General features: G+C 42.3%; 1 protein-coding gene across 2 annotated transcripts in view; it reads left to right on the top strand.

Moving 5' to 3' along the window:
• The window catches only part of disp1 (dispatched homolog 1 (Drosophila)), a 96,610-nt gene that overhangs the window by 32,244 nt on the left and 45,021 nt on the right, over positions 1-19,345 (top strand). The window lies entirely within an intron of this gene.

Below are 19,345 nucleotides of genomic sequence, written 5' to 3'. Positions count from 1 at the left end.
GTGCAAAGCTCTGGAGAGTTTCGTTCTTTTTTTTTTTGGCGACATGACTATTGGGTTTCTTTTGTTAAGGAGCGGGTAAGTGGGGACGATGCCTGAAGGGACGTGGATTCAAAACACCAGCGCCTCTTTCCCTTTGTCCACATTGTCTGGTGTTGTGGTTCCTCTTTGCTCTATTGTCTTGTCAGTTCCGCTGGTGGTCTGTCATGTAAACAGATCTCAAAGGGGAACCTTTTCTACTCTCCTTTTCAAAAGCTCTCTCTCTCTCTTTTCTGTGGTTGTTTCTTAAGTGTTTCTCTCCCTCTCTGCCTCCTTTTCTTTGCTTCCTATCCCTCTCTCTCACTCTCTCTCTCTCTCTCTCTTGCTCTCGCTCTCTCTCTCTCTTTCTCCATCTCCATCTCCATTGCACATACTCTCACACAATCTCTGCATACAAATCCTAGAGTTTCTACTCTATCACTGGAAGAGGCTCTGTCCCAGTGCAGAGCCAATAGTGTATTGGGGTTTTAGGTGCCAGTGGCGAAGGAAGGACCCTGCTGTCTTGTCAGCGTCTCTGACCCCTTCCTCACAATGGGACTCACTCCCCTCCCTCTCATTTCCCTGCCAAGCTGGGAAGAGTAAATATTTATCAGGCCCCACAACAATGGCCAGCTAGAGGGAGAAAGAGACTTTGACCAGATCCCATTCAGCGCCTATAGACAAGGCTAGTGTCTTTTTTAGAGTCTAGGTCGGGACCCAAAGATGGGTCGCAGGAAGATTAAGATGGGACCCCTAAGTTATTCTGCAGAAATAAATATCATAAATTAGTAGCTATTATATGATGCTAGAGCCTTCCTGTGTTCTTACACTGGGAGATGGGCTGAGTGAAACACTGCAGGTCAGTGGGTGAGTTACATCAGTCTTCACAGAGTCTTGGCTTCACAGCTTCCAAGCTGACAACCAGTTCTGGTTTCGAAAATTCATTCTGTCGTTGCCATATTTTAATGGATCGTATTTGGAGTCAATAAGGTCTCATGGAACTGTACACTATAATATAGTGATGTAACAGTCAAATACATGTTAGGTTTGTCCTTGTATGCAACTGGCCTAGATCTGGGCTTTGCCAGGTATCCTTTGTAAGCTGGATACCTTAATTTAAGTTATAAAGTTTTGTATTACTGTACTTTAATATATTCAAGGAATATATTATTATATTTCACTGTTTCATGTTTGAGTAGAGTGTCTGTGCAAACCTGCAAATATGGACCACTACCTGCTAGAAATGTGTCTTTGGGCATGTTGATGACAAGAGAGCTTACACTCAGCCCTGAGGCAGGACTAGATGATAGGATATAATGATTTGATAGATGTTTGAAGTCAGCCTAGCAATACTAGAAAACAAGTATGCTAGTTGCTAATGTAGTAAGGAAAAGTTCAGTTTTTACAAATTAGTTAACAGCAGTAACTTGTTTTGTCTTTTTGTGGGGGTTTCTTTTGTAGCACATAAAAAGTGGCTCCTAGCAAGGGCAAAAAGACAGCACAAAATGGTTGACAGTGGTCCAGATCTGGATTCTGAAATGCCAGCGGGCAGCTGTGTTAGATCTATCTATCTATTTATCTATATAGACAGAAAAAGATAGCTATCTATAGATAGATGTACAGGTTAATAAGGTTTTCTCGATCTTGTTAGAAAAAGTTGATAATGGCATAATGGCCAGAGCAAAGTAAAGAGCTGTCGTTAAGATACAGTTTAACTTTCCCTCTGTCTTTTCATACTCTGCACCTACTCAGTAAGATTAGTACACCACAATTAATGGCCACGCGTTGAGAAGAGAGCCTGGCTGTAGCCAGTTGTATGGGAGCAGGCAAGACTGAAGAGGGTCTTTGTTCCCCGCCTCATGCACCACCACTCTCTGAGTGACATTAACAGCCCAAAGGCCTGGCGGTCGGAGTGGAGGCTGGCAAATAAATGGACCCTGGTTTGGTGTACAGTATATGTGTGCAGAGGAAGAAAGATTGAGACAGATAGAGAGAGAAAAAAGAAAGTCACAAGAAAGGACAGTGAAAGACTGGGCCTTTTCATCCATCCACACTGTAATTTATTATAACATTGTAAATGCCCATATTACTGCCTTGCTCTATTGCCTTAATTACTGCTCCTAAAGGTATAAAGTGACATAACAGAACACACTGGACTCTGCACAGGCATACACACCCACACGCCTATAGGGACAGTCATACATAAATTCATACATACATACATACATACATACATACATACATACGCACATACTTACATACACTGTTTCCAAGTGGGATCACCGTGGCCAGCATATTTATGACACTCAGTTAGCACTCTGCCAAAAGAGAGAAGAGTGAGGACAGATGTTGGTGAGATTCCCAGCTCATTTGGCTAGAGAGATAACAGTCATCACATCCTCTAATAAGTCTAATAAAAAGCTGTGCATTCATTGACACCACCATGCCACTGATTTGTCAACCAAAAGAAATTGGCGTCATACATCTTAGAAGCAGTTGTGGATGACTGATATAGATCATTAAACCCAGTAGAGGATTCAGTTTCCTTCTACCTCTACACATAACAGTGAACTGGGCTTATGCAGAACTTGACTGCACTGCACTTCATTCATTTGTGAATGACGTGGATCTGGCCCAGCAAACAACACAACCTTTAGAAGTGATCCAGAGCTGAAAAAATGTTTTGAAGGATGCACAACAACACATTTGTTTACGTTGGTGTGGTTTACTTCAGTTGAGAGCAGAGAATTGAAACTGTCCGTGATTTGCAGCCAAGTGCGAAGCAGTTGCAATGAGGATCAGCACTTCTAAGTCCGAGGCTATGGTTCTCTGTCAGAAAAAGGTGGTTTGCTCTCTCTGAGTGGGAAGTGAGTTCCTGCCTCAAGTGGAGGAGTTCAAGTATCTTGGGGTCTTCTTCATGAGTGAGGGTAGAATGAAGTGAAAGATCGACAGGCAGATTGGGGTAGTGGCAGCAGTTAAGTGGTTGCTGTACCAGACTGTTGTGGTGAAGAAGGAGCTGAGCCACAAGTTAAGGCTCTCGATTTACCAGTCGATCTTTGATCCAGCTCTCACCTATGGTCATGAGCTCTAGGTAGTGACCGAAAGAATGAGATCTTGGATACAAGTGGCGGAAATGAGTTTCCTCCGTATGGTGACCGGGTGCATCCTTAGGCGTAGGGTGAGGAGCACGGACATCCGCGAGGAGGTGTTCTGGGCACAACCACCTGGAAAGAGGCCCCGGGGCAGACCCAGGACACGCTGGGGGGGATTATGTATCCCAACTGGCCTAAGAACGCCTTAGGATCCCACAGTAGGAGCTGGTGGATGTGGCCCTGGAAAAGACCATCTGGGCGCACCTCCTCAGCCTGCTGCCACCGTGACCCAGTTCCAGATAAGTGGCTGAAATGAAAAAGATGAAGATTAATTGAAACTGTGAAATCTCAGTATGGTGTTTACATGGCCTCTGCCTTACTCATATAATTTCCCCCAAGACTCAACATTAACTTCATTTCCACGGGACAAGGCTCGTGGTGTCAGGGTACAGCACACATCACAACTCTGGCATCTTACACAAACATACATAAATAAATATTACAAAACAGACTGTAATAGTGTGAACTGCATTATGTTCACTGTTTTTAGCAGTTCTATTTTATTTGATAGAGAGTGACAAGAACGGCAGGGGAGAGAGAGGGATGACATGCAGCAAAGGGCCAGGGCCAGATTTGAACCCAGGCTACTGTGAGCAGGACTTAGGGCTCTAGTTTCGCAGACCAGGCGAGGCGGGGGCGTAGCGCAGATGCACTTCGCCAACTGGGTGTGGCCAGGCGGATTTTCCAAGTTTGGCACGCCGTGCTCGGTGGCTCCGTCCCTCCTACCGGCGGAGGGGAGGAGAGAAGGCATGGAGTGGGTTTGACACAGCCGATTCACATGTAACCAATCAAATGAGCCCCTGTCCTTGCCTTTAAAATGCGCTGCGTGAGGGCGTAATGAAAGTTTACACAGCTGACATGGAGGTCTATTGCCGCAGGCGGAGCGGAGCTCAGGAGACAGGCGCGGAGCGGAGACCGGCGAGCAGTGCGGACACGTCACCAAAACCTCACAGGCAGGCTCCCGGAATGTCAGGCACATGAACGATGCAATAAATACCGAAAAAAACACTATTCAATGCTACGATCACAATCAGCACATACATATATCTCCATATCAACTGTCCCGTCACAACTGATGTCAGATCAAAGGAGATTGGCACCGTTTGTCCTGATTGTGAGGTTTTGGTGATGTGCGCCAGGCAGCCAAACTTCCACTGCGCCAGCCCTGCTCCGCCTTGCGCTGAAAGTAGACGTGGTTTCAGATGGCGAGCTTTTGGCGCACCTCGGCGAAGCCTTTTGGCACGAAACTGTCACTGCGCCAAGCCGAATCTGTCAGCACCTCCCCCCGCTGCGCCGCCACTCCCATCTCGGCGAACCTCCGCCTGCGAAACTTTGACACTGTCCGCCTCTGCCGTTTCGCCGGTCGAAACTAGCTCTGCGCGGGGTTCGCCTCACTGCGCCACCCTGTGCTGCGCCGGGAAACTAGAGCCCATAGCCTTCAAGTATGCCATGATCACATTATGTGCATGTAAACATGGCCACTTTATGAAACTGAAGTAAATCAAGCATAATCTACTAAAAAGAGGTTTAAGTGTCATTTTGGCAAGGCCTGTAAACATGTGCCTGCATCAGATGAAGTCCATGATAATAGACAATTTTTGATGCCTGAGTTGCACAGTGCCATCCAGTATTTTTTGACACTCGCCCAGTTTCAAAGAAAGGAACTCATGGGGTGACACAAAATTATTGAACGGGTCCACCCTACAGCAGGAGCAAACGAAACTGCCACTTCATTGGCAAAAGGTCACTGCCGTTGATCTGCAGAATGTGACCTTTAATGTTAGTTTTTATTTATTCTTTTATTTCCTTTATTACCATTATATGTATCTGCAAACAATTATCAGTAATACAGTTTCACAAAAACATACAGGTCTGTGTTTTGCACAGCTAGTAAAAACACACAGTCTGTGAATCAACATTTTACAAAGGTAGCAACCAAACTGAGGACATCTGCTGGCTGGCACACTCTGCCCCTCCGTAGGCCTGTTAATTGGTCCATTTAGATTTGTTTTGGCAGTGATGTATAATGACACACTAATATGTTAGATATGGTGTGAAATAGTCGGGGGTGGTGTGGGCATGTTGCAGGGTTGGCGGGAATGACGATAGTGTGTGCCAGAAAGCTCCATGTTTATGAGCCACTTGACTGCAGTTGTTCGTTTGGGCGGCTGTGTATGTGTGCAAATACATGTGCATGTGGTTATATTTTACATGTATGCTTCTAAACAAATGTGCAGATGAGTTTGTGTTGTGGTTGTGTACAGTGATGTTGCCGTATGAATTATTGTAAGGAAGACAAGAAAATCAGTTGTACAACAATAACAACAATAATTTATGCATGTTTTATTCTTGCCCTTGAAATACTGTTCATTCATACAGATTTATCAGTTTAGGTGGGGTATCCCTCCACTACACCCTGCTTGTGCGGCCACACTTTGCCAGCATACTTTCAATGACTTGAGTTATTTCTTACTACTTACTTCTTTATTAGTCCTTTTATATAATGATTTTAAATCAGATAAAAAAAGTACACTATATTGATGACAAAGAAAAAGAAAAAGATTGCATTTTATGAAATAGAATAACATCTACAAATGTACTTGTGAACCAGCCATTCACAAATATCAGATTTCATCCATTTCCCAGGTCAGGAATGAGGTTTTCTTCTCCAGGAAAAGTTTCATATTTGGTGCGCATGTCATTATTAAAGCATTAATATCAGGAAAGCTTGATCAGCCAAAACTGAGGAAGAGTACGTGGAGCTGGACTGGCACCAATCCTGATATTGCTAATACCTTTGCTGTAGCTCTCGGCCTGCACATTATTATGCCTTTTGGGGGAGACCCATTGACCCAAAGCATGATGTAATTCCATAAGCCTGTCACTAATAGTTTCCCCCTCATTTTTAATAACTTTTGAATGCCTGGCCAAGACTGGGGCCCCATCATTTTCAGGGTGTGGATGGTTTTTTTCCTGTCTGCTTTTATTGCAATTTTACACTGTTTATAAATATTTATGGACATACACAGACAGCTTATAAAGTCAGGACTGGCAAAAAGAAACAGGGTATTTTTCCGCTTATTTTCATTTTTTAAGCATTACTATTACTTTCTACTGCCATGCATTTTGGTGCCAAAAAGCTGTACCCACCATTTGAGTCATAATAATAACAACTTGTTTTCTCACATAAGAAAGAGGAAAAATTGCAAACAGACCGCTGGTCCAGTAAGTATGCGTGTTCATGCCCAGCGGAGACTGAACATACATAAACATACCTTCATGTGTAAAAGGCCCATGCCTGCTGTGCAAGTAGAAGCATAGATGGATGGAGTTAAGAGAGCTTGCACAGACAAATGCACACATCAACCACACACACACACACTCTCACGCAAAAACTAATGCAAACGCATACATGTGCGAACACACACCAGCACATGCTTGCACGTATTCACGTAGACACGCCCATGTCACACACACCTGTATACACACACACTCAGACACCTGTAGGCCTCTCTCCCTCATGGTACTGTATCAGTTTTCCTTTTGATGTAGAGTTTGTTTTTGGTTGCTGCGCTCCAGGAGCCGCGGAAGTTTTAGATGGTGTGTGAAGTGGACAAGCAGCTGGAGCACAAAGGAACACCACTATTTATTGTGTCCAAATGTTTGTTTATCCTTAAAGATGCCAGATGATCAGAATGATTTCATACACAGTACAGTTTGGGGTCAAACCTCTTTCATCTTCCTCTCTTTTGCTCCCTCTCTTTTTCCTCCCTTTTTCCCGCCCTATCGCTGTTTCTTGTCTTTCTCTCCTTCACACACATGCATACACACACTCACTGTACTCCATTCACAGTATTGGAGCCACATGTGGGTCTACATGTGACAGACAGGAGTACATATATGTGATTATTTCTAGTGTCCATTTGTCAAAGCACACATTCATCATGGAGCCCGCTAGTGTCAGGCCTGCTGCTTTCCCACCATGTCTCTGTTACTGTCTGCTGGTACTTAGCAAGACACTGAACACCTGACCGTAGACACACACACACACACACACACACACACACACACACACACACAGAGGCATTCACACTCACACAGAAAAAACATATTCATTAGGACAGGCAGACACACACAAGCACAGACATGCATATAGTTCACGTAAACACATAAACACGTATTCTTACAGACATATACGGAAATGCACAGCAGCAGCTGAAAGTGATGCAGACAGACTGCACAGATGCATGTTTGCACAATGACTAGGCAAACAGTTGCACCCAGACACATACACACACACACACACACACACACACACACACACACACACACACACATACACATAACAGACACACACAGACCCACAGCCTATAACAAATAAACTTGTAGAAATGATCTTGAGTGAGAGATTATTCACAGTCCTGCTCTGAAAGTCAATAAGGACTCTGCACATTCTTTTCTTAAGTCACTTACTCATGTTCCTTCTTTTTTTTCCCTCATGCTTTTCCTCCCTATCACACTGCTCAGCATTTCTGGCTGCAAATATACGCAGGCCTGTTTATGCTCTGTCCCTACGTCTCCACAAGATTAAATTTTCGATAATGATACTGAGTCCCCGACTGTTTGTTTTTATCATATAGGCTAATGCTTTTGAAGCTGTGGATTTGTGTTATTGTTTGCATACATAGGACCAGGTCAGGTGTCACAAAAATAGGGGCTGTTTAGATTGATGTCAGCGTCCTCTAAGCGTATCTCGTGATGCTGCTAGCACTCAGTGAGCTATTAGGTGTGGAGGTGGACGTTTGCCAGTGCGCGATGAGACGTATAAAGAAGGAAGGGGCAGTATGTCATTGAGTCACACTTATGAGACCAGTAACAAGGGCAAGTAATCCACACATTGGACAGAAAACACCAGGCTACGTTAGGCAAAGTGTCTTTTTTTATGATGTTGAAACTCTGTCCTGTCAAAGTTTAAATGGCAGAATATTTATATTGGAATTTTTCATGTCCAGCTCATTAACATCAACAACTCAAATTAGCGCTGTATATTTAAATGTTGGGTTTGTTGTCTTAAATATGGTTTGATAGGTCTTTAAAAGTTGTTGTTCTGTGCACTGCTGTTCTAATTAGAAATTTTCCTGTTTGTGTATACTATATATGTATGCAATATTTTTCCCACAGTGGGTAGTCCTGCTGAGGGCTTGGCGCTTCTTTCTGCAAGCTGTGGTGTTTAATTGAAATCTTGTGTCTCTTATCCAAGTGTCAGGCTGATTGTTTGGTCTGGTGTTACTGTTTTCCATAACTTCAACAAGGGTTTGACTGGAAATCTTTTGCTGTTTTTCCAAACCCCTTGATGTTTATTTGGTCCAAGGAACCCTTATTCCTAAATCTGACATAGCTATAATCCAGTCGTTAATGATGTCACATCTCCCTGTTTCTATATCAGAATCAGTCATGCTACTAGTCATTTACCAACATCCCTAACAACGCGGCCAAAACAAAAACAAACAGTATACGTCAAGATCCACATGAAGAAAAATAACCATCCTAACATTAAACTACTGTGGTCTTGGTACTGTGGTACTGAATTCAGCACTCTTTTGTTGTTTTTGTTGTTGTTTTTGATCATTTTTAACTCTTCAGGCTTATTTGGGAATGAAATTGAATTAAACACACAAGCCAAGTGCTTTGGTGGTTGCCAAGATGGAGTGAAGGAAAGGGAAAGGAAAAGATAAGCAAAAGAGAAAAGGAGAAATAAATATGTGCTGCTCCTGACTGAAAGTCCTGGGTTGATGGTAAGAATATGTTTTTGTGTTTGGGAAAGGATGGGATGCAGCCATGCTGAACATCTCAAACGTACAAGTTTGATGGTATATGATCATGTAAATATATGAATCTAGTATGCTACTGTAGTGTTTTAATGTTTTGAGTGGACCCTAGAAAGACTACTTCTTGCATCTGCATGGACTAATCTGGATTAAAATAAATAATGAACAGTCCATATGGTCTTGCTCATATGCATTGTGTTCATTGTCTTTATGTGTATTATAGTACTTTATGCTATTTACTCCATTCCATTGTTGATTTTTGTCTGTTGTTTTTGCAAGGTGTTTGTTGAGCTTGGTTCCCATTTTATGTTGTTTTGTGCCATACTTATTACCATGTAGGTACTCTGGCAGGGCTATGCCACTCCATTGTGTTTTAGTCTCAGGCTGTTCATTGGTATTATTACCTAGCTGTGAACAGATCTGGCACCAGGTCTGAACTCGGAGCATGGAAAATGAAGAGGGAGAGAACAAGGGAGAGAGTGTGAGACAAAGGGAGAGTTGGAGAGAGGAGGTAATGAGAGAGATGTGAAATGGCCATTGTGCACATGTGCATGTGTGGAGAGCGCGTGCATGCCTGTGAGTGTGTGTGCGTGCTTCTGTGAGTGTGGAGAGCAGCTGCAGAGGCCCTGGTTCCCGTCTCACTGGCGCACTCCACTCCGCAGGGAGCGGGAAGGGCTCCAAATGTCCCGTACTCTGCTCCAACCAGCCCTAGAACCAGAGACACCCATTGCCGTGCCACACACACACACACACACACACACACACAAATATGCATATATTCTAATTCACATGTGTGTATGGTCACATGTACACACAAGAACCATCTCTGCTCTTGCTTGCTCACTTGCTTGTCCTCTGTTTTACTTTCTTTCTCTTTCTCTTTCTCTTTCAGTCTCTCACATTCAGGCAGACTAGCCATCTGGAACCTGAGAGCCCTTTTAGTGAGTCTAATAATGTCCACCCACCCCTTCTGTGGGCCCTCCGAGAGCCCACTTGTCCTTCAGGGTGATGACACAGGATGAAGTCACTCCATTTGCCTTGGCACCAACATCTTACTTTCAGGCACTGTGCCGACCTGCCAAGGGCTCTGTTCTCAGAGCAGAGCGTTCCCCCCAGTGCTGAGAGAGGGACAGGGACGTAAAGCCCAAAATAACCTCTGCCTGTCGCAGTATGGCACAAGTCGCAGTGTGAGCCAGCACTTGCCAAGCTTAAGCAGGGCAGGGAACAAGCATTTTTTGATTGTCCTCCACCTTGGCTGGTACATCACAGAATTCAACAATCACTTTGCTGTTTTACCATTCAGCTACTTTTTTTAAGGTAGGACCATTACCTAATTGATAAACGATCAGCTATACCTATATTTGAGCATCATTTGATTGGTTGTAATTGTGCACGTTAAGTGCATGGTTGGTGATTCAGACATTCTGTGGGATATTGCTAAGCAAACGCAGGGCTGACATGCAAGACAAGGCATGCAGATAGGCTATTTTCTGTTGTATTTTCTGCTCTGTTGTATTTTAATGCAAATAGGCATCATTTTTTATTGTTTGGGTAAATACACAGCTCAGAGAAACCGTTCCATTTCTTTATTTGTTGAAGTTACACTGTGCAAAATTGTTAAGGGTTTATCGAATTGACTCAACTTACAAACAACATGGAGAAATCACATAATTGATGCTTGAGTCTACATCGTTCTAATTGTCTGGCAAACTTGCTGAGACATTTTTCTTTTACCACACTTTTGCCATTTGATTCTAAGCAGTGCCAACTTCAGCTGACTCAGTTTTTCATAGTGCACCTCTGAATTTTGCTTGTCAGCTCAAAACAACAACAATCACTCACTAAAGAGTGAGCCACTGCAGCAATCAAAAACAATCACTATGTTTACATGCAAATGAAGATTATTGTGAGTAACCGTCTTATGGCGGGAAATCGGGTAACATATAACATGTAGTTTTATCAGAGGTAACGATGACATAAAATTATTAAGTATTCTTCAAGGACAGTGTGGAATAGAAAGTTTGTACGCTGTGTAGGGTTCATTGTATTTATTCTGTCGGTTTCATTATCCGTTCTCTTTTCCTGTGCATGCTCAGGACGAGTCTAGACAGCTATAAACGAGGTAAGGTATATCCAAGTAGTCTGCTTAATAGTGGCATAACCCAGCTGTATCATTCGGACTTTTCATAGCCGGAATAAGGGCTTAATTGGGTAATGTATAGGGGGAAGGTGTTCACAAATGACACCCCTACCAGAATATTTTAGTACCCTGATAAGTAAGTAGAATACTGTGCACATATAAACATAGTAAGGCAATACTGAGAAACGTACAAGGCAATATTTCCAACTATGTCCTGCAGGTCTTTCAGTTATTTGTGGTGGTTGAATCACCAATAGCAGAACAGACTATGTCAGTTTGGGAAATGTGTTTGTGGCGGGCCAGTCTAATATCTTGTGGGCAGACACAAATACAACTATGTACTGAATGAAAAATACTGTGGATTATTATGGAATCTGGATACTGTGCACAGCACTATCCCCTCAGAACAGTCCCACACCAAATAGCGGAAATTAGTGTGTGATGAATGTGTTCGGGATGAACTTAGCCCATATATTATGCTCATCTGTCTATGATAAGGCCTGTAGCCTGCAGATCCTCAGGGACCTGATCATGCCTGAGATGAAGAAAGTCCTTTTGAAGTGGCCTGGAAGTCAAGGGGAAGTTCCTGGCCTGTCCTTGTCTGCATGCCAACTATTGATTGTGGTGACAGTTCAGCGACAATTGAGCCTCAATATTTTTGGTATGTCTGGATTTCGTGTCAGAATTTGTTGTGGAAGGAGGGAAAGAAAGTGGGAAAGGGGAACGTTGTTTTTGCATGTTTACTTGCCCCTCCTTCTCTGTGTGTATTCTTATGTATCCCTTTATGTCTTTATGTACGTGCTTTCCTATCAGTCTATCATCAATCATATTTATCCTAATTGTTATTTTCTTCCTACATTGATCCCATCGTCCATCTCCCAGTTTCCGTCCTACCTTCTCTGCTTATTGTATCTCCTGCTTTGCCTCTCTCCCTCCATCCCTTCCTCTTACATACCTCCCTCTCCATCTGTCCCTTTCTCATGCTGCTTCCTACCTTGAATTCTTTTTTATCCCCCTTTCCCTCCCTCCCTCCCTCCCTCCCTCCCTCACTCACTCACTCACTCACTCACTCCCCCTCCTTCATTCCATCTCTCCAACCCTCTCTCTCTCTCACTGCCAGGAAGGGTTATGACGGCAGTGTGTGATCTCACACCTCTGACATTTTCAGCCACGAAAAATGTCAAGATTTTTTTTCCTTGTTCCTCCCTGAGGCCTTCTAACCCCCCACCCACCAAGGCCCCCAGAGAAATTTGACACACGGATGCGATCTTTCAACTTTATCGCAGTTTTTCGCGGGCCAATATCATCCCATTTCTACCTAAGATTCTTACTTTCAGAGATGTGCGTTCCTCAGTACTCAGTCTTTTTTGCCTTTGTTTCTTGCTTTATCATTGTGTCTGCGGTCCATGAAAGATCTTAATGCTTTCAGTCTTGTTGAACGCCAGGTCTTGAATCCAGTTAAGAAATCTATTTCAAGTCTTAAATCCTGCTGAAGAGTTTTTTCTTAGTTATTTGGTACCTTGTTTCCCTAGTTAGAAGACAACCTACTGCAGATTTTGGAGGTAACAGATTCTTAATTAGACACTGGTTTTCTTGTTGAAGTTTATTTTATTCATGGAACAGGGCTTAAATATTGTTATAGCTGGCATTAAAGAGGCATAAAGCAGTATGTAATGTACAGTAACTTCATGATACAGACATTTTGCATTTGCACCCATTACCACCTGCTTTTTTGTGTGTTATACCCCTATTCATATCCTTCCTGAAAGAAAAGATTTCTCTTGAGGGGCATACATGCTTGCGTTGGCATGAACACATACCCACACATTACTGACACACACACACACACACACACACACACTCACACACGCTTGCACACACATTGTGTTTGTAGAGCAGGAGATGGGGGATGTTGATTGTGGAAAGGCTGTGTGTGTTTGGGCAGTTCCTCAAAGGCTGTGCTCAGCCTGATGAGCAAACGCTAACTTTGGTCGCCTCAAAGAAGGACCCGCTTCCATTAATTCACACATGCTTGTCCACACACACACACACACACACACACACATGCCCACCAAATCCCTCCCAAATGGCCTTTGTGTAGTGTCAGCGTTTCCCTGCCTGTCTGTCCCACTGTCTCTGTCTCTCTTTCCCTTCCTTTTGTTCAACCATCTCTCTTTATTTTGCTGGACTTTCCTGTCTCCTTGTCTCTTTTTGTCTGAGATCAAGACTCATCTCAAATAAACTAAGACTCTTTTGTCACCCCAACATCTTTTCCCCCCTCTCTGCTTAGTGGTTTGCAGAGATCCCTTGTTTGCTGTCCTCCTCCTCAGTTTCTTCTTCTTCTTCTCTAAGAGGCTCTTCTATTAGGACCGTGCTGCATTCCACCACTCCCCCTCCTTCAATCTCTCTCTCTCTTACTCTCTCTCTACCGTTTTCTGTTTCTGTCCCTCCCATCCCCACTTGTCTCCCTCTCAAAGACCATAGAAAGAGGAGTTTGATTGAACTGTGTCTTTTCCCAGACGAGGAAGTTGCTGAGGCACTTCAGAAAGCAAAGAGAGAAAGGTAGAGAGGAAAAAGAGAGGGAGAGAGAAAAGGAGTGAGAGAGCGGGGTGATGTATGTGTGGAAGAACGAAAGGCCCAGTCAAGCTGCTCCAAAGCCCCTGACACCATGTGAAATCCTTAGGAAAAACAACCGTAATTAGAGGGCTGAGCCTGCTTTTGTGCACAAAGTGAGTGAGTGAGTGTGTGTGTATGTGTGTTGGAGCAACAGTAGCGAAACACGCCCCTACTTCTGCTTCCTAAATCTTCTTGATCTACTAAATAAGAGCAGCTGGTCAGTGTGGATTCTGTATATGCAATTCCAAAACTTTAATAATTAATTAGATGGAACTTTTTCTTTGGCTAATGACAGTGAGGTGTAACTTTCCCACTTAGTCATGCAAATAACACATTGGAATATGCTTTTCTTGGGGATAATGATTATGGTAAAAATGAGAACCTTAGGTAAATATAGTGATTGCAATTACAATTTATTGTCTTAGTTTTAGGAAACCAAACTACTTTATCTCAGTTCTACACCTAGTATTGTTGTATTGTTTTCAAAACTTTGGTTTCAGTGCCGTATTTCTCAAAGTCCTAGCAGCCTCAGAGCCTGTTCTTTTCATTTCCAAAGATGGTTTACACAATGTTTGTGCTACCTTCTTCTACAACCTAACTTTCATTTTGGTGGCATGGTGCATGTTGCACCTTGTGATTGGTCTTGCAAAATGGGAACACCTAATATACGAAACTGGAACTTTAGCAAACACTTCAGTTTCATTGAATTACATGATTATCTGTTGTGAAAAGAAAAGAAAAGACATAATTGCTGTATACAAATATTTATGACTAGCTGTACTGGCTTACTCTTGGATGCTTTCAGCTTGGTAATCTTGTCAGTTGTCAAATATCTTTTTGAATAGCTCTCTGAGCCCAATATTAGTCATATGTTTGTGTCTAGGAGGAAAGTGTGGAAAGTGATTTAACTATCCCAGTACATTAGAGCAAAACACATGTCTCAGGTTTCAGTTATCTCTAAAATGAGTTGATTAATATTGACAAAGGGTTTTCCCTTTTCTATGCTTTGATTCTTCTTTGGTTTATTCACTGAAATTGCACATTACAGTCTCAACACATTAAAATCATATCCAGATCCCATACAACCTCAAGTGCCCCAGTCTTTTGCTCTTGCACCTGCCACTCAGTGCAAGTTGAACATGCACATGTGATCTCATTCACAGCTTCAAACTACCAATCAACACCTCAGAGCAAAATGTTGGTTAGCAGTGCAGCTAAAACCCAACGCCAGTCTCTTGTAGTTCAAGCCAACAACTTTCTCTTGCACTTGTGTCCCTTGTTTGCTTTTCTTTTGATGTGCAGGGAAGGAAATGATAAGAAACAGACAGATGGGTCATCTGGTTACAGCATGTTTTTCCATAACCACAACAATGTGGCTATACGCTTGTTCGGCACCAGTGGAAGGACACTCAGCGCATGCTCCCTTTGTCATTTGTCACAGGTCAAAGGTCAACCCATAGTCAAAACAGCACACATACTGCTTTGGACAGGTGCAAATCTTGCATCTTCAAAATCGTGTTTAATTTAAAAAAAAAAAAAAAGAAAAAAGAACTGTCATTTGGTAAAAAAAAACAAAAAAAACAATGGGGTGTGAATGGGAATTTACTGGTCCTAGAGTCAAGAATTTTTTTTCACACATCAAAACACATGTAAACTGAGTTGAAACTTCACAGGAAAAGAATGCAAAACACTAAAATCAGACTTGAATGTTGTTGTATGGCTGTTGTAGGACAACAAATAAACTAAGACTCGTTTGACCCCACCAAAATCTTTTTTCCCTCTGTCCAGTGACTTGTTTTACAGCAGTCATACAGCATGAAATTTAACTTTTGTAAAGACCACTGAAATGACCTTACAGTGGGTGAAGCTTTATATTCGCCCAGTAGTTGAAGACTTGTGAACCTTCTGCCACTGGTGCTGCCGTTGCCACAGCTGTGGTTTTATTCACGTGTTATGCCTTGCTCAATCAAATTTTTTCAAAGGACTATATCCGTTATTGCTTGTTTCACTCAGAACAAATGCATTTATGCCAATCAGACTACAACTCCAGGAGCAGCCACAGAGAGCTTTTTTTTCCACAGTACGTATCCTTTTTGGAAACCTTTTGGTATATAATGGAAATTTCACCACATGTGATGAAATCGTGTTGAGAGAAACTCGCCTAAAGCAGATTTAAGCTGAAGCTCAGCAAGGCATGGTGATGATAGAGCACCAAACCAAAACCATTACAGGTCATACTGAAGTTGAGATCCAAACTCAAACACATGCTACAGCATGTCTTTCTTAATTTCAAGTGTTTTGATTTATAGTGTACACACACACACACACACGGTACGGTTTGCTCACATACACAAAGCTACTGATAGGTTGGTTAAACCATGCCAATTGCCAGTGTCCTCTAGACAAAACAAAAACAAATACACATATGGGAGACTTAAGGTATACCTATAATCAAGTACCTCTCGCGCATTTTATTAATAATTTTTTCTAGATTTATACCAGAGATAAAAACAGAAATGAAACAGAACTGCACTTAAAGCCAGCCGTTAGGAAGTTTCAGTGCGTAGGCTGCAGGCGTAAATGGAGCTGTGTAACTCAGACTTCAGCTCTCATTGGAGTTTGAGCCTTTGCCTCTGGCATTCCTCAGCCCCCTGGGTCCCTCTCTGTAGCCGTCAGGGGGCTCAGTGCTAATCGGGTGGGAGATGTCCGTCTTCACTGCCGAGGTGTCGAAGGGATAGGGTTTCCCGGGACCCACAGAAGCCACCAAGCAATGTGAGCAATGCTGCCTGGGAGGACCGGTATTTTTTTTTTTTTCCTCCCTCTCAATTCCATCTCTCCCTCTGTTTGCCTCACTGAGTGGCTTATGCACACTGTACACATTCTCCCTGTTGCTCTCTTCTTAGTTACTCTCTCATTCACATTACCTCAGGCACTCTTGATTCCACCTTTTTCATTCACTCATAACCTCCCCATTCCATCAGCCACACATTATCACATGCAAGGGTAGCTGCAATGCTCCAAGGGGCTCTAGGATTACCTGCTGCCTTCCTGCATATATGTCGAAACACATTATGATCCACAATCTGAACACTGTCCTATTAGGTCACTGTTAATATGCTTCCAAATCACAAAACAAGTCTGATCATGTTTAATTTACAACACAAAGCCTTTTGTGGAATGGCTTTTTCCCCGTCTTTGCTATTTGTTTTTTTTTTCCCCAGCTGTTTGAAGTTTTGTGTCCTTGGAACATAGCGCAGAGGAGTGGTTTTGGTTTTCTCTCCAGTTGAGTGTGGATGCTCTCTGAAAGGAGTCCAAGTGTTTGGGCTGGATGTCCACTCTACATACTACATTTACTTCAGTTCACAAGCCACAACAAAAGAGAAAAGGAGTTATTTTAACCATAAAATTTTGAATTAGTTTTGGGGAAAAAAACACACTGAAAAGTGAGTTTGGAAAAACGCACTGCACATTAGTTTTGATATACCGTGCCATCACATGACCTTAAGTGGTTCAGAAATGGCTCACCCTCCTCCATCCTTTCTCTCCTTCCTGCCTTAACTTTTCACCCTCCTTCATTTTGTTGTCCGCTAACCCTGTCACACTGATGAGTGGTGTGCGATCATCGCAGGGGCCACTGGGCTTTCACTAGGGCCTCTGTTCCTCCTGGTACAGTGAGGCCTTTGATGTGGTTCGCTGTTTAACAGACTTTGGCTCTGCCTGGTTAAACCCAAACCTGGTTTCTTTAATGCAGTTTAACACCAGCATGAAATTAATGTTGATCTTGCTGGAGGCCAATAAGGGCTAAGATGGTCTAAATGTTTAAATGTCTGTGCAGTATTATCTCAAAGGAAGGCATCATCATCCTGAGAAGATCACCAGCTCTCGGACTCTCACAGCTTCAGGGAACTGGTTCTGGGCATGAAAAGCATATTATAAATGAAGACTTGGGCCCTGAAATGGTCATCCATGAGTCCCATCAGCACCTGGGTTTGACTACTAGACTACTCAGGTTGGGTATAGTGCTAACAAAGTGCTTATAGGCTTGAACTTCAGTTGTAAACAAGGTTTTCTGCAAGTGGTGAATTGTCAGTTCTTAGATGCCGTTAATAAAATTAATTCGGAATCATAACTTTTTAAAATGCCCCAAAATTTGCCATGGTGTCTTTAGTTACAAGGGAAATGATGTTTATGCACTCCCTTAAGGCACAACATCCTTCAACGTCAGATATTACCTATAAACGTAACTAACTTTCAATGTAAAAAGCCTGACTCAGAATAAAGTCCACACAACTTATTAGTACCATGCTATTACCAGCACAGACAACTACAAAGCACTAAATGGCTTTGCCTTTGCCTTACCTTGGGGCCAGCTGTGAACGAGTGCCTCACTACCGCAGATGATTACAGCTATGAACTGTGTCCTAATCCTGGTCGACAGCTGAAATTAAAGCCAGGTATGGCTGTCTGCCTCGGCAGCATTCTGTGATAAACATCCACCCCTGCTGAGCGGAATCAGAATCAGCAGTTGTTTGTGGACTAAATGGATTTCTAGATCAGTATAATCTGTAAAGGTGACCTCGTTTTTTTATTTATTTTTTTTTTAAACCAAATCATAGACATAAGGAACCATTGATGAGAATAAAAAAAAATAAGATGACATTGACATCGTCATTTTGATTTGATTTCAGTACTGTGCACCCTTACGTGCCAAGCTTTTTCTTGGGCTTACCATTTGCGTTTGCCAATTGTATTCTTAAACAAACTGTGAAGCATCATACAAACTACACTGCCGCTTTCTCCAAGCTTTGCAGGAAGAGTGCCAGATAACCATTTCTAAAACATAAATTAACTTTTTCATTATTTTCTACCAAAAAATAATCATTTGCTGTAAACTGCTGTTAATATTTTCTCACTGATGTCCTTTGTTTTACAATTTTGCAGTGTTTTTTTTTTTTTTTTTTTTTTTTGGTCTTTAGAGACTGTATTGTTTCTCAGTAGTCACAACCTTGATCCCTGCAAAATTTAGTGTGTCCATCAGTTGTCTTGTACCTTGCCAAAGTGTTCTTGGGCAAGACACTGAACCGTTTCCTGCTCATTCAGCTTCAGAGATCCTGGAACAGTGCAGCAGGTAAATGCAAAAGTAAATATAAACGCTAATGAAGTGATAAATGTTAGTCTAAGATTTATCAATTGGGACGTTTCCCCCCATTTTGAGGTTTGAATAAAGCCATAGTTATTCCACAGAGGTTTTCTTGGCTAGGGCAGTGAGGGAGTGAGGTAAGAATGAGTGTGTTGAGGGGGTTATTCAACTAACGTAGAATTGCTGTCGACTTAATACATCTGAGCTGAAATATATAATTTAAAGTAAAATGATGTGCTATGAATGGGTGGAGCCAAATTAAAGAATTACGTGGTCAAATCCAAGATAATTAAAGACAGTTTAGTGTCTTTTTGTGAGTAAACTTGCTGAAAGCTTCCTTTGGTCATTTAATTTTTAGAATTGTAAATATAAAATTGTAAAATGTAATTTTTTATTAATTTCTTCTTTTTGCTTTTTACCATTATTTCATCTCTACATGTTTATATTTACTGAA

The sequence above is a fragment of the Myripristis murdjan genome, chromosome 24 (assembly GCF_902150065.1).
Source record: "Myripristis murdjan chromosome 24, fMyrMur1.1, whole genome shotgun sequence".
NCBI classification, from domain to species: domain Eukaryota; kingdom Metazoa; phylum Chordata; class Actinopteri; order Holocentriformes; family Holocentridae; genus Myripristis; species Myripristis murdjan.
This window is presented reverse-complemented; position numbering and strand designations above follow the sequence as displayed.